The sequence below is a fragment of the Lissotriton vulgaris genome, chromosome 12 (genome assembly GCF_964263255.1).
Source record: "Lissotriton vulgaris chromosome 12, aLisVul1.2, whole genome shotgun sequence".
Lineage (NCBI taxonomy): Eukaryota > Metazoa > Chordata > Amphibia > Caudata > Salamandridae > Lissotriton > Lissotriton vulgaris.
In genome coordinates, this window is record NC_141700.1 from 680,883,976 (window position 1) to 680,905,785 (window position 21,810).

The 21,810-nt window shown below is 48.5% G+C and overlaps 1 protein-coding gene across 1 annotated transcript in view; it reads left to right on the forward strand.

Annotated features, from left to right (window-relative positions):
- The window catches only part of MLYCD (malonyl-CoA decarboxylase), a 444,184-nt gene that overhangs the window by 229,861 nt on the left and 192,513 nt on the right, over nt 1–21,810 (forward strand). The window lies entirely within an intron of this gene.

The following is a 21,810-nucleotide window of genomic DNA, read 5'->3' on the forward strand; positions in this document are numbered from 1 at the left end:
CCCTGACCTGTCCTGCAAAGTGTCCATCACTAAATTCAGATCCCCTCCCACAAGGATGTGGCGGTAAGGCAGAGCAGCAATCTCCGTGAGGGCCGTGTGTAAGAACTTCTCCTGGCCTTCATTCGGAGCATAGATAGAACATACCGTGAAAGTGGACACCCCTAGGGAGAATCTATAGGACAACAGCCGCCCGCTTCATTTCCACCCCCTTCTGCAACACCTTCCCCCTGAATCGTTGGGCCTCTAGAATCGCCAAACCGTCCGTTTTAGTAGGAGATGAGGAGTAAAACTGATGTGGAAAACAGCGAGACCGCATCCTGGCGCAGTCTTTCTGTAAAAGGTGGGTTTCCTGCAGCAGACAAATGTCTGCTTTGGAGGCTTCCAGAAGGGAGAGTATCGCCTTCCGTTTCACCGGGTTATTAAGTCCTCGCACATTCAGCATGAGGACCTTCAATTCAGTCTGGGGCATGGGACATTCTACGGGGAACTGGAGCCCCCCAGAGTGCTGTGTCACTCGGCAACCAAGGTTTCCCCATTGGACGCCAGCTGCATAGCGGAGAGTGTCGAAATACATGCTCCCTACCTGTAGGAACAGGAGTCACCCAACGCCGTACCAATATTGTCACCGGACCTGGAACCTGTCCACCCTCCCACGCCCCTCCACCCTCCCCAACTGAGCCCCTGATATTGGGAAATAGAAAACCACAATTAAACCAACAAATCGAGACATACTTATTGTCCATCATCCGAGGATGATTCGTGAAACAGGAAGAAAGACGCCCGCAGGTGAGACTGACGTTCCACACCCGGTCTCTCCTGACGTCCAGCAGGGACTTCTTCTGGAACCAACGAGCGGTTCCCTCCGGCACCTTTCGACTGCCCCAGGGTGTGTGTTCAGTACAGTGTCCTCACACGTCCGTTGTGGTGTCCCGTCACTTTGGCCACGGATGCCACTGCTGCCCCCTTCTCTCGCAAGGTGTCCGATAGGTCCGGCTTAGTTGCTACTGCCTTTTCGCCGAATCTCTGCCATTCTTGGGAACGATGCTGTCGCCGAGAAGGGGAGACATTGGCATCTGTCGGGTTGTTGGTTGGGTCCAATCCCAAGAGTTTGCAGACCGCTTCTAGCGACTGAATCTGGTTAAGCTTGGACTTCCATTTAAAGACAAGCCTAAACGGATGCCCCCAAGAGTAGGGTATTCCTTGCTCCCGTAGGAAGGTAGTGACTGGCCGGAAGCTCCTGCGCTTGGCCAGGGTGGAGGCCGCAAGATCTTGATACAGCACAGGTCGGTGATCACGAAATTCTAGGGGAGAGTGATCACGCACCTCCTTCAGAATTCTTTCCTTGAGCTGGTAGTCATGGACACAAACCAAAATGTCTGGTGGCAGAGCTCTGGGACCTCTCGGAAGGCCAACTCGGTGCACTCTGTCCATCTTGATTTCTTGTGCCTCCTCATCGTTCAGAACGTGTCGAAAGAGCGCCTCCACGTAGCCTCGTAGGTCTCTCACTTCCACGTATCCGTATGTTGTTCCGACAAGATCTGTTCTCCGAATCTTCCGTGTGTGCTTGGAGGTCATGGTTTTGTTCCGTGAGGCGCAATATATCTTGCTTTAGCTGATGCACATCTTCCGCAGTGCCCAAGTCATGCTCCTCCAACGTCGCGACCCGCTCTCCCACTGCATCAACATCACGCCTCATCTCCCTCAGGTCCGAAGCTAGCTGGGAGCGTAGTTCAGTGATGTCCTCCTTAATCGCTGTAAAAAGTTCTAGCATAAAGGCTTTGGTGGCTGGTGCGTCAGGGTCGTCGCGGCGCGGGGATTTGTCACTGACCGGTGACGTTGACGGCTGAGTGCCTTTCTGGGCGCTTTCTTCCAGCTGCCTGTCCTTTTTGGGCCTATTCGACGCCATGTTGCAGTCTTCCGGTGAGAACTAGCGCAAGGTGACTCTAGTTTCGTCCCGGTGTCCACACAGTATATCCCGGCGCTACACTTCACGCGCCAATACCAGTCCAACTGGGGTGTAATCAGCTGTTGGGGCCCACACTCCGACGTTACACTGGGCCGATGTGGGGGGGGCATCGGCTCCAAGATGTAGGCTGCCTCGTAATTGGCGCGGGAGCAGGCCACAACGCTAGGCCTTACCCCTTCCGCCGTTGACCTGGTCAGCGAGGTGCCACGTATGTCTCCCGCCCCAGGCGCAGTGCTATCGCCCTGGGTCCTGTAGGCCTCACCTCTCCTCCGTCCTGTCCATCAATCAATCAATCAATCAATCAATCAAGGCATTTATAGAGCGCACTACTTACCCGGAGGGTCTCAAGGCGCTTGGGGGGGGGGGGGTGCCTCTACTGCTCGAACATCCAGGTCTTGAGTTTCTTCCTGAAGGAGAGGTGGTCTTGGGTCAGGCGAAGGTCGGTCAGGAGGGTGTTCCAGGTCTAGGTGGCCAGGTAGGAGAAGGACCTTCCTCCTGTTGTCTCTCTTCGGATGCGGGGGACGGCGGCGAGGGCGTGGTTGGTCGATCGGAGGTGGCGTTTGGGAGCGTAGAAGTTGAGGCGGTTGTTGAGGTAGCTCGGGCCTTGGTCGTGTAGGGCTTTGTGTGCGTGGGTGAGGAGACGGAAGGTGATTCTCTTGTTGACGGGGAGCCAGTGCAGGTCTCTCAGATGTCCGGAGATGTGGCTGCTCCGGGGGATGTCGAGGATGAGTCTGGCTGAGGCGTTCTGGATCCGCTGGAGTCTCTTCTGGAGCTTGGTGGTGGTTCCGGCGTAGAGGGCGTTGCCGTAGTCCAGTCGGCTGGTGACGAGGGCCTGGGTGACCGTCTTCCTGGTCTCGGTGGGGATCCACCGGAAGATCTTCCGTAGCATGCGCAGGATGTTGAAGCACGACGAGGAGACGGCGTTGACTTGTCTGGTCATGGAGAGGGAGGAGTCCAGGATGAAGCCCAGGTTGCGTGCGTGGTCTGTCGGTTTGGGTGCAGTGCCCAGGGCGGGGGGCCACCAGGAGTCGTCCCAGGCGGAGGGCGAGGAGCCCAGGATGAGGACTTCCGTCTTGTCTGAGTTCAGTTTCAGGCGGCTGGTCGTCATCCACTCGGCTACGTCTTTCATCCCTTCGTGGAGGTTGGTTCTGGCGGCGGCGGGGTTGTTGGTCAGGGAGAGGATCAGCTGTGTGTCGTCGGCGTAGGAGATGATGTTGAGGTTGTGTTGGCGTGCGATGGCCGCAAGGGGGCTCATGTAGACATTGAAGAGGGTGGGGCTGAGCGAGGAGCTCTGAGGAACGCCGCAGATGACTTCCGTGGCTGCAGATCAGAACGGTGGTAGGCGGACTCTCTGTGTCCTTCCAGCGAGGAAGGAGATGATCCACTCCAGTGCCTTCTCCTGGATTCCGGTGTTGCTGAGGCGCTGCACTAGGGTGCGGTGGCAGACAGTGTCGAACGCCGCGGAGAGGTCTAGGAGGATGAGGGCCGCTGTTTCACCGTTGTCCAGCAGGGCTCGGATGTCATCGGTGGCAGCGATGAGGGCGGACTCGGTGCTGTGGTTGGCTCGGAAGCCAGACTGTGAGGGGTCGAAGGATTCATTCGTCTCGAGGAAGGCGGCCAGCTGCTTGTTGACGGTCTTCTCGATGACTTTGGCTGGGAACGGGAGGAGCGAGATGGAGCGGTAATTCTTGAGTTCGGTGGGGTCCGCTGTTGGTTTCTTTAGTAGATCACTGAGTTCGGCGTGCTTCCAGCTCTCAGGGAAGGTGGCGGTGTCGAAGGAGGAGTTGATGATGTCCCGCAGGTGGGGTGCGATGACAGCGTCGGCCTTGTTGAAGACGTGGTGGGGGCACGGGTCGGTCGGGGATCCGGAGTGGATAGAGTTCATCGTGCGGATGGTGTCTTCTGTGTTGATCTGGGTCCAGGCGCTGAGGGTGGTGGTGGGGGGCATTGGTGCGGTCGTTGGGAGCGTTGTTTGTGGGCTGAAGCTGTTGTGTATGTCTGCGATCTTGTTGTGGAAGTAGGAGGCGAGGGAGTTGCAGAGGTCTTGCGACGGGGTGATGTCGTTGTTTCCGGCGTTGGGGTTGGAGAGCTCTTTCACAATGTTGAAAAGTTCCTTGCAGTTGTGTGCGTTGTTGTCCAGCCGGTCCTTGAATGCTGTTTTCTTGGTGGCGCGGATCAGTTGATGGTGCTTCCGGGTGGCGAGCTTGAGGGTGGTCATGTTGTCCGGTGTTGGCTCCCTTCTCCAGGCTTTCTCGAGGGCTCGGCCGTTCTTCTTGGAGCTCTTGAGTTCGTCGGTGAACCATGGGGCCTTCTTGCTGCCGGGTCTGCTAGGCGGGATCCTCAGTGGGGCGAGGATGTCTGCGCAGTTGCTGATCCACTTTGTGAGGTTGTCGGCGGCCTGGCTGGGGTTCGCTGAACTGGCGGGAGGGTGCTGGCTCAGGGAAGTGATGCTCTCTGGTAGTCCTCGAGCAGGCCCCGTGTTCAACGCCCCCGCGTGCTCTGCGCGCTATCGGTGTCTGAACCGGGAGGCCCCCAGGCCCAGAGCGCCGTCCGCCTGGATCCTATAGGCCTCACCACTCCCTCGCCTCATCCAGCGCTGTTCTCTGGCAATCCTCGCGGTCACAATTCTTGGGGCCCCTGTGCGCTACCGGTTCCCCAGCTGGAAGGTCCCCGGGCCCAGACCTCGTGGAGTACAGGCGCCGTCCGCCGAATCGCGGACCGAGATGGGGAGGGGGGGTCGTCCTGCCAGCCGCCCCCGCTCTGCCGGGCCGGAGCCTCGCCTAAGTAGAGCCGCGGGGGAGGGCCGCCGATTATCTCCAGGCGCTCCACTGTACTTGCCCGACGCTCAACTGCCCTCGCTGTCACCCGTAGTCACTGGCCGGGGTGGAGGTGCTAATTCTTTGGTCCCTGACGCTGGAGATCGGGCGCCCGTCCGGCGCGCTGCAGGCTCCGCCCTACTGCTACGCGACCTCGTGGATGCGTAGGTCGCACAGGCCGCACCTCCCTGCGGCTCCAGGAATTGCCGTCGGGTCCGTAGAACGGCGCCGCCTGGGTCTCCGATGTGCCTCCGTGCCTCGACATACCACCCGGACCGCCGATGGGCACCCTGCGGGGAGCTAATCAATGCTTTAATGGGAAAGGCGCCGGAGGGACCGAAAAGCGCGTCCTACTCCACCGCCATCTTGGCCACGCCCCCCGTGTGCAGTTTTAAACTGCTATTTTGACATAGAAAGCAAACCATTTACCAGGCCCAACCCTTCCGTTTTAATACATAAAAGTCACCCCTAAGGTAGAGCCCAAAGGGCAGGGTGCAGTGCATTTTAAAAGATGGGCGTGTGCTTTTAAGTTTTACAGGTCCTGTTAGTGAAAAACTCTTACATTTGTGTTTTCACTACTGCAAGTCCTAGCACTCCATCAGGATAAGATTGAAATTACATTTTAACATTTTATAAGTGTAATTTCCAAATGGGTGCATATCAATACTTCATGTTTGGTGTCCCTGGATTTGCATTTTAAAATCCTTATTTACGGTGAAGTTCACATTTTAGATTACTATTCTGAAAATGTAATTTTTAGAAAGTTGAAATTTTCTTGCCTTAGCCATTTGTGCCTGCAGCCTGTCCCTTTTTTACAAGACTGGGTGTGGGTGACAGGTGGGCTTTGTGTATTCCTCCCAGACCCCCACATGCAATGGGGAGCATAAGTGTCACTGGATGGGCCACCACTGGCCGGATGGGAGTGAGGAGCTCGACCCAGCTCCACTTACAATTCAATCAATCAATCAATCAATCAGGGGATTTGTAAAGCGCACTACTTACCCGTTAGGGTCTCAAGGCGCTGGGGGGGGGAGCTACAGCTAGTGGTCGAAGAGCCAGGTCTTGAGCAGTCTTCTGAAGGCCGGGAGGTCTGCGGTCTGTCGTAGGTGGAGGAGGAGGGCGTTCCAGGTCTTGGCGGCGCGGTGGGAGAAGGATCTGCCCCCGGAAGTGGTTCTGTGGATGTGCGGGACGGCGGCCAGGGAAAGGCCGGTGGAGCAGAGTTTCCTGTTGGGTACGTAGAAGGCGAGTCTGTTGTTGAGATATGCCAGGCCGGTCTTGTGGAGTGCTTTGTGTGCTTGGATCATGAGTTTGAATGTGATTCTTTTGTCGACGGGCAGCCAGTGCTGGTCTCTCAGGTGTGGGGTGATTTGGTACCGGCGTGGGACAACAAGGATCAGGCGTGCTGAGGCATTCTGGATTCTTTAAAGTCTGTTGATGAGTTGGACTGGGCTCCGGCGTAGAGGGTGTTTCCGTAGTCGTGTCGGCTGCTGACGAGGGCATGGGTGATGGTTTTCTGTGTGTCCACCGGGATCCATCTGTAGATCTTGCGGACCATACGGCGGGTGTGGAAGCAGGAGGAGGAGACTGCGTTGACTTGGTTGGTCATGGTGAGCTTGGAGTCGAGGATGACCCCTAGGTTGCGTGCGTGGTTGGTTGGTGCTGGGGGGGTTCCCAGTGATGCTGGCCACCAGGAGTCGTCCCACGCTGAGGGGTTGGGCCCAAGGATGAGGATCTCCGTCTTGTCCGTGTTCAGCTTGAGCCGGCTTGCCTCCATCCAATCAGTGACGGCCTTCATACCCTGGTGCAGGTTGAATTTGGCGGTGAGGGGATCCTTGGTGAGGGAGAGGATCAGCTGGGTGTCGTCGGCGTAGGAGATTATGTTGAGGTTGTGTAGTCTGGTGCGAGCGAGGGGACCCATGTAGACGTTGAACAGCGCCGGGCTGAGGGAGGATCCCTGCGGGATGCCGCAGATGGTTTTGGTGGTTCCGGATTGGAACGGGGGGAGGAGGACTTTCTGGGTTCTGTCGGTGAGGAAGGAGGTGGTCCAATCCAGGGCCTTGTCTCGGATCCCTGCGTCGTGGAAGCGAGTGCGAAGTGTGTGGTAGCAGACGGTGTCGAAGGCGGCGGAGAGGTCCAAGAGGATGAGGGCTGCTGTCTCGTCGTTGTCGAGTAGGATTCTGATGTCGTCTGTGGCGGCGATGAGGGCGGTTTCGGTGCTGTGGTTGCTGCGGAAGCCTGACTGGGATAGGCTGTGTCATGTCTCCAAACAATAGGCTTCCCACCCCCTGTAGTTAGTCTGGAGCTAGGGCCAGGAAAGAAGGGAACCTGTGTGTTTCAAAGGGATGCCTCTAGAAGCTTTTCCCCACTTAAAAGGCACAACTGGGTATAAATACTGGACCTTGGACATCACCACTTCAGTACACTTCTGGACCTGTGAATACTCCACCAGGAAGGACTGCTGGGCTGCTGAATGGACTGCCACTTTGTTGAACTGCTACTCTGATGGAACTGCTGCCCTGCTGTACTTACCTGCGGCCCTCTTGCATGGGTAAAGAGGTCTGGACCTGCATTTCTTGAACTCAGAATGACTCCAAAAGCTAGTTGACTGCCCTTCTGCTCTGAATCCTCAGGGACATAGTGGTCTCCCAACAACCTTGCCTCTGCATTTGAACTCTGTTATTCTGCCCTGCCAAGTGGTGCCACCTCAGTTCTGGACCTTTGGAAGTGGGCTTAAGGTGCTCTGCCATCCTCTGTTGATCCAGCTAAATCGATGTATCTCCTCTGCTGTAGGGCGCAACCCCTAGCAGAACCGACAAATTGCCACTGCTGCGTACTTGGAACCATCGCAAAGACCTACATTGCAGCTCGTCGCCACATCTTCGGTGCAGGTCCTTCGCATCCCTCATTGATGGCAGCCTTGAAGACTACAGACCCCGCATCGCAGCTGCTCTGCTCTTTAGAACTGATGCATCGCCCCAACCGCACACCGCATTCTCAATGCAGGACTTCTCATTGCAAACCCTGTTGACGGGATCCTCAACAATGACTCTGGTCCTCAGACCACAGTCTTGCCGAGGATTAAGGTACCCTGCTCAGTGGGCCTAACTGGGTCCCTGTAGCTGGCCTGTGCTGTTCGATGACAGCCTGAACTTGTGATTTAGCCCTGGTTTGGAGAAACCAGATAACCCCAGTTAGCTTTTGGATCTATTTTCACTAAAATCTTTGAAATCGCATGTCTCTGGTTCTACTAGTTTAATTTTTGTTGTTTTAGTCTTGTGTTTTTTTCTTGGATTTAGTTCTATTTTCCTAACTTGGTGTGGGATCCTCTTAGTGTGGTGTTTTCACTTTAATACTGTGTGAAGTTTTGCACAAATACTTTACACATTGCCTCTAAATTAAGCCTGGCTGCTCTGTGCCAAGCTACCAGAGGGTTGAGTTCGGTAAATTTAGGGATGGCTTGTGCCTCACCCTGGCAAGGATTGTGGTTGCGATGGGCGAATTTTGCGAATCTCGCGTTCGCGAATTTTGCGGATTTGCGAACTCGCAATCCGCAAAATCCGCGAATTCTCGCGAATTTGCGGATTTTTTTTTGTGTTCGCGCGGGTTTCTGCCAGTTCGCGAGGGTTTTGTACAATTTCGCAAAACGCGAACTTACCTGTCGGGTCGCAAGTTTCGCGAACTTGTTGTTTCTACGTGTCCAGCCTGTTTGGGACACTCTTCTTCATCACTGCCACTCTCTGTCACCACTGCCACTCTCTGACTACTCATGCCACCCTCTGGCCCACCCATGCCACCCTCTGTTTCATCACAGCACCCTCTGGTTGTCCAGTCAGTGTACATTATTGTGGCAAAGCAAGCACACCTTCCCTGCCTCAAGTGACCTGAATTAATTTGGGGCTGATTAATGTGTCACAGAATATTTTTTTAGCTGGCACCTGCTTCCTTAGTGCTTCCTGATTAGTGATCTTTTGCACTTGCTAAGTGCTTTCATTGTTGCAAAATTAGTTACAACACCTGCCCTGCCCCAACTGACAATAATGAATTAGGGGCTGATTAATGGATTTGAACTTCCAGCCTGGCTCCTGCTTGTCTCCCTTAGCTGTAATTCAGGACCTTTGTGGCATATGTGTAACTATTCTGAGGTTCAGAGCAGGGTCACATAATAGTTGCAACTGGCAACTGAACTCTGGAGGGGCCCCTCAGGAAGCACTACAGGAAATGGCTACTAATGATGAGCCTGAACTTTTGAACCTGGTAAGTAGTTTCAGTTTTGCTAAGATCGTATTTCTGCAATTTAGCGCTTATTCGCGGGGCGCGAAGTTGTACTGGGAAGCCGCGAACTCACGCGAACAGTGCGAGCAAAATCCGCTGCTCGCGGATTTGCGGATTTTGCGGGAGATTCGCGAATCTCGCGGATTGCGAATTTACCGAAAATCCGCAAAATCCGCGAGCGAAACGGATTTTCCGCCCATGCTTAGCTTGACCAGGGCTCACTTTCAGTCAACCAACAACCCAATTTCGTAGAGGGAATTTAGGGGTGGTTTGTGTTTTTGTGGGGTTATGTTTTTTCCCTTTGATTTTCAAACTATTGTAAACATTCTTAGTAGAGCGGTTTTCATTTTTTTTTAATAACTAGTGTAGTTTTTGGTTGTGGTCTTCCATCATTTTGTGCCCATGCCTAGGATTCTATTTCCTGCACCACATGTTCTTCTTGCTCCACATGCCATATAGAGCAAAGATGCTAGTTGGAGGTTGCTCTCCCTCACTATTTGTAGCACGGTTTAACATGATATGTGTTAAAAAAAATTATGTCGCTGTAACAAAGCCCTATGAGTCCTCTAGAAAGATAATATACTGGGAGACCAAATGGGCATGCCAAAAGCCATAGTGCTCAGTGAGAGTAGAAGTGGAAAAACAAAATTCAAATTCCAGTTTTAGTTGTTTTTGAAAAAAGGCCAAATTGTACCCAGCACACGGAGAGCCACATGTTTGTGTCCTGTGCGGGAGAGGCAACATCATTGTTGCCTGACTTTGCAGACGACGGTCCCTGTAACACCTCTTGGATCACGTCAATGGAGCAAAGGTGATCTTCTCTGGTTCCCACAGGCGTTGCTGAGGAAGCACATTGATGCCTGTAAGCCTGGTACAGTGCCAGTGTCCATTCCAACAGGAGCTGAAGCATTCTGTGGTGGCTGTGAAAAATCCAACATCAGGATTGGAATACGCTGACAACTCTGCACTACTTGGGCCTTTTTCTCAGGTCCAGTAGTACATCCACATCCGGAAGCACAACCGATGGAAGTGTTAGACAGATGTCCAACACGCATTCATGTCCACAGAATAAGCAGTGGAGTATAGGCAAGATGCAGTCTACCCAGACTTATCTGGATGATAGAAACCAATGCTCACTTCGCTCCCAAAGCCAAAGTGTGCCCAGATGCAGTACCATGCGTTCACGGCAACGTTGCTCCAAGAGCGCTTTTTCCACCTTCTTGAAATTGGGGATATCCATTGCGTAGCAGAAAAGTTAAAACCAGGTTACCCACTATCAGTAGCGGGATCAGTTGAAGCCCACCAAAAATGCTTCCAAATAAGGAGTGTATTAAAGATGGAACAACTCCGAAAACTGTCTGAAAGGTGCTTAACAGCCCAGAACCAATGGTCTTAAATACGTGTTCTATTGCACTCCTATCAGACATGTTAAAGGTACGATGTACCATTTTTCCTAAAAGGAGCGGGAAGTTAGTTCGGACTAGAGCCAGTATCTCAGCTGAATACCTTACAACCTGGAGATCAAACGTCTCTGGAGCTGAGGCTAAGGCCACCTCCTTCTGTAAAAGTATGGCTTTCTGTCTGCTCAGAGAATCAAACCGTATAAAGGAAACATTCAACGAAAGCCATAGCGGCGCCTCCCTGACTGTGTGGGTCGGTGGAAATAATGCTTGCATAAAACAAGTAACCCTGGAGCTTACTGTGACCAAATATGCGATGCATCCCGCAACAACCTTGATCATTCAAGATCAGAAAACTCCCTTTCAAGAGTAGTTTTAACACTGGATGTATCACGGCAGCTGGCAGTCCTTTCAAATGACAAGATGGGTTTGCAAACGAAGAGTTGCAAGCTTCGTGAAGCATATCATCCTGACAAATTAGAGACCCACTTAACGAATTCCCGCCATCTGAACTGCTGAGAAAAACCTCAGTGTCCCCATTCCTGCATCTAAATCTGTAAGGTAACTCCCAAGATTTCTGGATGTATTCCTTCCCTAATGCTTCATACCTGCCTACTTGATGGTACTCTAGGTAGTTTTAAAATTGGAAAGTTGTTACTGGCAATGTGAATGTGGCCATAGATTAACCATTCTTTGGAAGGTGACTCAGCCACAATAAAAGGTCATTTGTCTAATTTTTCAGTGTGCAGCATTGTATATTTTACATCTCTCTGTGCCATTGTTGTCTGCCTTGTTGTTAAATTATAAGCCGAAAACAGAGACGTACTGTTAATATATGACCAGGGCACATGACAAGAACGCAATGATTGTAGCGTCCAGCTTAATAATAGAATGGATCGTAACTGTGATTGCCCATATTGTAGGATGGACAGCTCCTGTTCCGTTAAATTTATAGCAGAATACACAATGTTTCCTAGTGAATACATCCTGGATGTTAGTGTGGTCATGCCATTATAGACCACTGCCAAAGCCTATTCTAGGTTAATCCTGCCAATTTTATGCAACCTCTCCACAGCTTCCTGTTGAGAGATTTTCCATGCTTCGTTGTAAATGGTGTATAAGAAGAGTTAATGGCGTGATTTCGGGGACCTAGCAAAAATCCCTTAACTCCATGTCATCTGACAGTAAGGGCAAGTGTTGTTTAACCTGGGACAGTGTTGAGGTTCTTAGCCAGTGTTTCAAAATGCTTTATTCGGTTTGTACGGGTACAACCATATAGCATCATACATCAATACAGAAATCATATTTATGTAAGTTAAAAAATGAAACATTTAAAATTACATCAATAATTATGCCAATCTTGTTAAATCAATAAGGTATATCTCATTTAGGTACAGAGTTAAATTTGATCACTGTATACGTTTTAGCAGCAGTTGTTGGAGAAAAGGTTAGTGCAAAAAAACGCCAATGTAAAGTGCAAAATCGGAAAGACCTATTATATGCATAAAGTGCAGTTGACATGTGCAAATATACAGGGTTAAAAATAAAGTGTAACGTCTGTTTGGTCACTTAGGCATTTTAGCAACAATTTGTTTGTGATAAAAGTTTGTACAAACGCCAGTGCAAAAATGCAAAACCGGGAAACATTCATTACCATAATGAGTGTTGAGGTTCTTAGCCAATCTAGGCATAACTTCCCAACACTGTAGGATATCACCACTCCCTGATGTACATAGTGTTTGTCCAGCCTATGGATATTAAACCCTTCATTGATACTCTTAAATCTTGATTGACACCTGTGTTGATAGGCCAAAACAACCATCCCTTCCAAATGCAGTCTGATGCATTGTATGAACCTTCATGTATAATCTCAATCAGTGTATTCTCACTATGTGATGTATTATTTCACCAACCCTCAAAGTCTTTAGGTGAGGGAATCCAAGGTGTGTGCAAGTCCTTAATCTTGGCTAGTCCAAGACAGGAAGTTTGTTGCACTTTCGTTCAGGAAGATAATTTATTGTGGTATCAGGTATGCTCTAAATAATGCCTCAGTTCCCTGAACTTACCAATCTTTAGTCCCCCCCAGACAGATTTTGTGTCTATTGTGTCTCTCCAAAAGTCAAAACCCTGTAAAGACAGCTGGAAAATAAAGCAAGCAGGGTATATCTGGTTCGTGTTGGTGAGCATATTTTTCTTTGCAGGTGTAGGTGCAACCTTATGGTAATATGAGGTCAGGTCTGAAGTGTTAAACCCAGAAAAATAAGCCAAGTTTTGTGCAGATGTTTGTGAGCTACCCTTTGTTGATGTTGGGCAATGTTCCCAGTGATGGTAAGTAAAAACATTACGTAGGAATGCTTGTCTTATGCAAGAAATTATGACCAAAGTGTTGATATAATACATGGTGTCAGAATCTAATGTTTCATTATACAATTTGTTTTTAGAAAATGCAGCAGATTGTTCTAAATCAGACGGCATTCAATTCACTGTTTCAAAGTCCCATTCATCAGAGAATGTACTGGAGGTGAAGATATCATTCATAGAAATTTTAAATACATGTGGTATTTTCAAAAGACCAAATAAAAAGCCCTGTCCCGAACTATTCCTTCAGGAACAGAAACTACTGTAATTATAACAAAGGACAGGTCTTGTCTTTCACGATGAGATTCGTACGAGGTTTCAGGAACAAGTTCACATGTTGTACTGCAGAGAATTCTGGGAGATAATGTCCATTCAGAAGCAGGAAAAAGACAGTCACATTACCTATCCAGAGTACTAGGAACAGTAGACCAAATGCAATCCAGAGCTGTAGCTAGGGAGAAATAAAGTAAGTTTTTTTCAGTAAAAGGTAGATGTTATATACTTTTCTTTGTGGAAAACAGAAGCTGGTGGTGACTCAGGTTTACTCTGATCCAGAGAGATGGTATCAACATCGATGAAGTAGCCAGATGATGTTCTATCTATCGTTGGTAGCTCAGCAGGTTTTGTTGAACCGACAGATGACTCATTGTGAGACATATTCACAAATATGTTGGTATTAGACCAAATTAAATCTGTGTGTTCATTTGTATTTTGTTGTTGTTCAGTTTCAATAGGCAAGAGCTCCATTCCATTGCTGGCAACTCCGTTACTTCGTAGAGTAGAATCTTCAAAAGTTTTTAGTATTTTCGTCTGAACTTCCTGTATGGTAGCGAGAGGAGATGGGCGACTACCCAGGAGCCCGCACTGCCTGCTATTCAGCCACATAGTGTGGTTTGATCAGATCAGTGGAGACGAATCTCTTTTCTTTTTTGCCGGCAAGAGGCAGAAGAAGTACTGTTCTTGTTCCTTCGACTGCCAGGACAGGTACAGGCGTTCTAAATGACGGCCCAAGTTCTTTTGTGTCCACAATCTTTTCTATGACCAGGTCCCCAATCTTTGGGACTCAGCAGGTCTTGCAGAAACTGCTTTAACTTCCCCAGTGGCTGTGCATTTTACTTGGACGTTGCTTTGTACTGCCCGGAATTCTTTGAGTTCCTGTAAAACAGCCAAACAATCATTGATGTCAAATGCTTTATCATCAGCCACTGCACTGCAACCATCGAGGTCGGGTGCCCACATTCTCGTCCCAAACAGGACCTCACATGGAGTATGGCCTCCCAGGGAGCTTCTTGGCATGTTATTAAGTGCACTCTGGACCCCATATAGGTGATTGACCCAACTGCCACCCGCGCCTAATACCCTTGCTGTTAAGGATTGCTTTAAGTCCTGGTTTTTCCTTCCATATTCGAATTTTCCACTGGATGATATGAAGAGGAGTACCGCAATGCCACACCCAAACTTCCCATGGCTTCCTTTGTGAGCCAGAGAGCTGAACACGGGCCCGTGGTCAGAATGTAATGTGCAAATTGCTTTGTCCCTATGAAGATTCGCAAATCCTTTATAACCAAGTGCTGAGGCCAAACCCTGAGGAATCTAGAGCATGAATCCACTGCCACCAAGATATAATTGGAAGCCCCATCAGATTGTAAGGGGCCACAGTGGTACGAATAGACACATGTGTGAGGTCTATCTGAGATCAGTAGTAGTGTTTATGGTGTTCGCGCTACAGTGGAACTCTTCATCTGCTGACAGATATCGCATTTAAAGGCAAAGCCCTTGGTCTCCTTGGTAAGACCTGGTCACCAATAATGTTTTTCCAGTAGTGAAACCATCACAGTAATACCTGTGTGTGCTGAGCCCAGACCCTTGTGTGCAGCTATCATTAAACCTAATCTACGATCCATGTTTGGTATTACTCTATCCTCCACTCCTCGAATTGGAGCATACAGAATATTTTGTGCATCTAACTTGTAGGAGTACTTGAATTGGAAATCTTTTTGCAAGGCTGTGCTGTTTTTATGCAAAGCTATGAGAGATACCATCATCTGTCTGTCTACTCTCCTGCGAGAACGAGTGATTGCAGCTGCGGCAGCAGTTCTCACTGTCGCCTTGGCAGTTCATCAGCCAATAAATTCCCTTCAACGTGCACGCCAACACGTTGATGATTCAGTGTATGAATCACGTGAGTCCGCTGCAAGCCTTTTTTCAGCTCTGCCACTTGTTCCCAAAGCAGTTTATGCTTCACTGTGCAAACTTTTGAATCTTTGAATCCATATTGGCCTCAGTCATGAAGATATTCATTGTATGACTGGACACAATAAAACGAATAGCACACAGTAAGTGTGGGGAATTCTCGATCTGTATTTTTTAGTGCCCTTATCAGAGCTTTTAGTTCTGCCAGCTAAACAGTGCAATCTCTTAGAGACTGCGTCTGCGTTTTGGTAGGACGGAACTTGCCATCCTGCATACTACCCTTTACAATTACACATGCTTATCTGTAGTGCCGTTTACTTCCTATGGACAGCTGAGCTGAACCAGATGTGTAAACTATATATTCATACTGATCTAGAGGCATTATTTCATTCGGGAGAGTATACTCTTGTTCGTACTGCAGAAATGCTTGTGTTTTTAATTTAGAATCAAATTTCTAGTCTACATCGGTTGCAATGAGAGAATTAGACCGTTGTATCCATCATGGGTGCAGTGCTTTAGCATTAGGAACACTTGCTTTTGTAACAGCCTCTAAGGTTGGTACCGGAGTCACGACAATTATTTGTTTTCCCGGAGCCAGTGCTCTTTCTCTCACTACAGCAGTCTCAACTACTGTCAGGATTTTTTCACTTGATGCAAAACGCATTTCTGCATTTGTGTACAAATGTGATTTATATGCCTTGGATTTGTATGCCTTGGTTTCACCTTCATTGAAGTTGAGGTAAGTATTCCCGGATAGACCCGCGATTACACGGACCACCAAATTTGTAGTGTTTACACATGTGTGTAAGTGTTTGGAAGCTATCATGTCCCCTTGTCGGGAACAAATTATCTCTGTGTGTTCCTGTGTCCAATGTTGAACTGAGAAATCAGGTCTAATTAAGTCGTAGAAAGGTGTCACTCTTTCTGCGTAATCCAAACTGTATGTTCCTAAAGTAGATTGCAAATTTTTCAGAGTCTTTGGAGGTTGGAGCAGCGCACACTTTTATAAAAAGTTTGCTGCAAGGCTTTACCCTTCACTTGAGAGCTCTAATCCCAAAAATAGTACATTGAGATGGGCAGTTTTTGAAGTTACATCTGTAGCCCTCAGAGGCGAACCCCAAAATTATGTTGTTCGCCCTGGTCAAATGATCCAATAATTCATCGTCCGCCAGATAAATATCATCTACGAAGGACAATGCCTCTTCATCAAAATTTTGAAGTAACTCTGATACTCTTGCTGAGAACAACCCTGGGATATTCTTATACCCTTGAGGCAGTCTACCAAATTGATGATGAGAGGCTAGGGCTAAGAATGCTGCCAAATATGAGCTCTCAGGCGCTATATTTTGGCAAAAGATTCCATTTGAGATATCTAGTGGTATTTTGTATTTTTCCACACAATTTTATTTATTAATGCAGCACTGTGTACATTTTTGTACTGCAAATGTTTTTGTGCATGTGTTCAAAGTCTAAAAATAGAGGATGTGAATTATCAGGTTTTATTACGAGAAACAAAGGATTACTCATGGAAGAGGTACAATGCTCTATTACACCTTGGTATTCAAGTTGATCTAAGATCTCCCTGACTTTTGTTTTTGCTTCATGTTTTATTGGGTACTGTCTCTGTGTAGATGGTGTATTTTTTACTGGGATTTCATGGTGAGGTGACTCATCCTCTCAACCTACATGATTGTGGTATAATGCAGGAGCTAATGCTACTGCCCACTCCTGCGTGTATGAATGTTTCAGTGATTTTGAAATAAGTTTGGAGAAGGCAGGTAAAATTAGTGTTTCCCTCTTTGGGCAGTCCATAACAAACTCAGGCGGACAATCTTTTTCTGCTAAAAGGATGTTGTATCCAAAGGACTGGTTCTCCTAAAAGAGATGGGGTATGTCCCCCTCCACATGGAGTGTTATTTCATATAACTGGTGTGGAACACTTACCCTAGTATCAGGTGTCTCCGCCGTGATCTCTTCATTTAACAATGCTGTCACCAGAAATACCCTCAGGTTCTGGCGAGCTAGTGTTACTTCTGCTGTGCTGTCTAGCATCGTCAGAGCCCATTCCCCATTCAGAAGCTATGTCCTCAGCAGCCCGGGCATTTCTTTTTCTAAGGCCTGCTACTTTCTTCTTTTTAAATTGAGGATTTGATTTTGGTTTATTTTCTTTTTTGATATTCTAGTCTGAAGTGCAACGGCTTCTGATCTGTGTTCTGACCGTCCTTCCCTCTCAGAGTTTTTCGATGAACCCTGAAAGGAACGAGCGGAACATTTATCAGTATCCTGATCCCTATCAGAGGGCTCCTGTTGAGGGGACTCACCCCGTGATTGTGATGTATTTTGATGATTTTTTTGTTGTTTCCCATTTCTTTTTAGAAGCATCTGGTGTTTGCTTAGTGTTAACTTTATCCTTTACAGAATTTCCTACTGCTTGTGGTTTCATAGTTCTAGCTCCCAAATTATCTCTACCTGATTCAGTGTATGTATCTTCGATAATTTTCGGTAAATCCCGCTCCTGTTGTGCAGGAGTGCATTCCCTCAGGCGTTGGCGTGTAGTCAACGGTGCTGCCTCCCCTTTTATGTTTGCCAACATAATTGTAGATGCCTGGGAAAAATCACCTATTCATTCTATCCCTAAGTTTAGAGCAGGTTCTTCTTTATACTCATTCTGTATTTGTCTTCATACTTATGGTATTACTTCTATTGAAGGGGTGCCATGAGTCCTGGTATAGATCAGAGCTATCCCCATTTGCAAACAGATTGTCAATATTCTGTGTTTTACTTGTGGGCCTGTGTGTGGAAACTAATTGTGCTGTTTTCTGTGCTATCCAGAATGGCGTTTGCTCACGTTTAGTGGGCATTCTTACCATGACTGCGTTAAGTGTTTGTGGGGTACATTTTGTGGCGGTCGGCTGTAGTTGACCTGCTGGGGTAAGTCTTGTTGGCTGGTGTGAGTGTTGTCATAACGAACTGTGTCAGATTTCTGTAAAGTTTTATTATTTCTCTATGAAGTGGACGTAAGTCTGCTATTGGCAATGTGTTAACTTCTGGATGCGGTGTGTAAGCAACCAGCACCGGCCAAGTCGCTCCGTCTCTGTTGAGCGGACCGAGTCTCACTTTTTCTGTGGTGTATGTGAGGACACCTTTAAACCAATGTAAATGCTCTTGGTACGTGAGCGGAGCTTCTATGTCCTCGTATGTACAGTATTCTTCTGGTATTTAATCTGGAGTATAATAATGAAATATATTTGTGCATGTGTCTGCAGGTGGGAATTTGACCCATTAATAGAACACCTCTGTCCTGAATGACTTGTGTGCCTCAATCACGAATGTTACGGTTCCTCCTAGTGCTGAGAGAGCAAAATTGTCTAATTGTGCATCCAGTGCATTTCTGAAATTTTCTGAAATGTTTTTCTCCTTCCTGCTCTGCTTCTCCTGCTGCACTTGCATGTAATACAGCTCTTGCGTTATCTTCGAGAGACATTGGTTTTTGTTTTTTTTGTTTTTTTGAAAACCTTTATTGCAACACTATGAAAGTACAAGTATGGGCCTACAACCGCAGGGGCCGGCCGCTATTCAGAAATGTAACCAAACCTAGCACGGTTCAACACAGCTCATCAGCCGACAGCCCTGTGGTCCGGCAGCGATTCGGGATAAAGTTTATCTTGGAACGCATGAGTAGGGTACAGAACATAATAAAGGTTTCATTTTATATTATAGAAATAGACGGATCAGGTGCCATACAATCAAGCTAAAGGAGACGGGGTACAGGCCAAGAAACAGGATATACGTCAGAAACAACAATATGGGGAACCCTGGCGCCAATATTTATATAGCGAAGTGAACAACAATACAGGAGGCAGTTTCATAAGCACCGGTTCCCAGATCCTGCCCAACCGGATTTTCGATTAACCTATGAAGCGTAAGCACTAAATTCCAGAACACAGTGTAATCGGAATAGTACACAGACAATACTGACCCGAGAGGAAGGAAAGGGAAGGGAGAAAAAGGCCATAGAAAATAAGAAAGGCAAAATAAACCCCCCCGTCCAACCCCCACCCTGCACCCCTGCCGATGGCTATAGCCTAACCCCACTAGCAGCGTGCCTGTCGCCCTAAAAACTAAAACCCCTAAAAGAAGGGAAAGAAAGAGGAAAAGTGGAGGCGGGCCTAGTAGTACCCGCCCCCAGCCCCTTACTCCCCCCGCCAGAAACAGGCACCCCCTATCGCAAAGAGACGGATGTGGAGCAAGCCTTTTGAGAGAAAATAGGGGGAACCATGACACACCGCCCAGCCTCTGAACTCAAATCATCATAAGTCGAACAGTCACAATACCATTTCAAACCGCCCGAGTTGAGTAATCTCACCCCTGACCCTTCCGGACCAGCACACAAGCCCTCCCCATCAAGACCCAATGGCATACAAGCAAGTCATAGAGGAGAGGGAAGTCATCGAGAGTCAATCCGTTACCACTTGCAGCAAGTGAGTCCACGGGAGCTTCAGGTGTAGAAGCCTCCCTCTCCCAACAAGACAGTCTCGATGTTCCTTTGCTCCGGGGTCGCAACGTTTCCAAAAAGGGGGGGAGACGATCACCAGATGGAAAAAGGTCTACAACACAAGTCTCCGGGGGTAGGAAGCCATTCAGTACCTCGAGAGTCAATAACAGTGGAAGGACACATTTCGATCCATGGTCTCACGCCCAAGACCGATCACAATCACCTTCCCAGTGAATAGTGTCTCCGGGGGAGACAGACAGGGATCACAAGAGAGCAAGCGTGGACGGTAGCCCGTCGTTCTCCACTGTCGCGATCATCCGGCTTAACTCCGCAGGCCGGGGCCCGATCCGCCGAGCCCCGGAGGGAGCCGGCACCGGGTCCGCGGGACGGGAACCCCCGCCTGCCGTCAGTAGCAAGCAAGGTCACCTCTCCATTAGTGCTGAGCAAAGAGAACAATCACTGCCAATTCCAGGCGCAAAAGAAGCCTCCACTACGATCGGCCGGACCCTGTCTGGGTCTCTCAGCCGTTGTTGTTGCACTACCACTCGGCCACGCAGATACTCGAGGCCCCGGCTTTACTGCTGGAGTAGGCCACAATCTTCAACACGGTGTAACTCCGTGAAACCAGGCGATAAAAATTCCCGGATTTCACCTTCGGAATGAGGAACTGTTCATGTGCGCAGAGGCTGGGCGTAAAATCAGGATATTGTGCAGGATCTTGCGGCGGGATACGGAGGTCGGCGGAGCCGGGAGCCTAAGCAGCCATCTTGTTTGTCGTCGTAGCTCCTCCCCCCTTTGAGAGACATTGTTAAAAAATAGTTTCAAGGAAAATAAGATAAGGTTTTATGTACGATGTAGTGAACTATAATCCTTCAAGCTTGAATAAACCTACAGCCAATACATAGGGTATAACTACTGAGCTGCGGCTGGTTTTTCCCTTCCCACTCCTGACGTTTCTGGGTAGATGTGTGTAGGAGTCTCTGAGAAAGTACAACTGAACTATTCAGATTTGACCATTAAATAGGAACCAAACCACGGTTGGGCGCCATGTTGTGTAGTTCCTACAAATCTGTATAGGATCTGCGCGTTTAGACAACATAAACTAAGGGATTGGTGTCCAGACTGGTTCCAGACACCCCTGGAGGATATGTTAGTCTGCAGACCAGCTAGCTCACAGTCGCACTATAAGCCCCCAATCCTACCAAGGAACGAATATTTTCTGGCAACTATCGAACATCACAACCCTAACCCCTCCGGGATCGTGGATACAGTACTTTTCTCTCAGCCATTTGTACTTACTTTTGTCTCAAAGATATATAGAATAAATGATGGGGATGTTTTCAATAAGGATTTATTGAACCAGTGTCATTCTAGTATAAAATACATGTGCTGCAACAACCATGAGACAGAAACAGATATGTACGGTTATAAGCACCTTCAGAGTAAAGAAAAGATAGAATTCTACCATAGTGCTAAAACAATGAGTATATGCAGGTATATGGATACATAACAGTAAAAATGTGTACTCCTACGATGCAAGCCCTAACTGGATGTACCTAAGTGTACCTAGCATGTATGTAGGTGTAAACCCTAGAAACCCCTTAGGATGGGGCCAACCCTTACCTGATGTGAGAGAGCGAAGGACCCCGTCTTGTTCTTGAGATGGACACCCAGCAAGGGATGTCAGACCATTGCGTGCTGGAGTGTCTGCGTGCAGGGACCTCAGTGCTTCGCGTCAGCATGGAAGTCTTTTTCTCCTCTGGTTTGCCCACCGAATATGTAGTGTTTGTATACCCGAAAGGTACCCTCAGGTGTTCCATCTAGAAGTGTAGTAGGGGCATGTCGGGCAAGGATGACAATAGAGGTGACCCTTATACAAAGTTATTATGCAGAAGATGGTAATCCTGCTGTGATACTGATAATCCTAATGCATAAATCATGAGGCAAGTTTTGGGAGAAAACCACACGACAGTGATGTAGCACCTAACTAGGTAATGGTAGGACAGATGTAGGTAAAAGGTTGTGTAACTACTTACTACATAGGCCTATATTGGGGTACATTGGGGTTCATAACAAGAGCGCAGCATCGCTGGCTCTACCGTCCATTAAAGGCCCGCTACAGCGGTAAAGAACCGAGGCAAAGGCGAGCCATTATGGGCTGGTAGAACCCGCTACGGATGGCTGTAAGGCTATTAGAACATATCGCCTGTAGAGGGCAGACTGTTTGAATTTGTAAAACTAAGGCCTCACGGGGCAGAGGGATTGAAATACCCTCCTGTTCCGTGAGGCCTTTGTTCAGAGCAACAACTG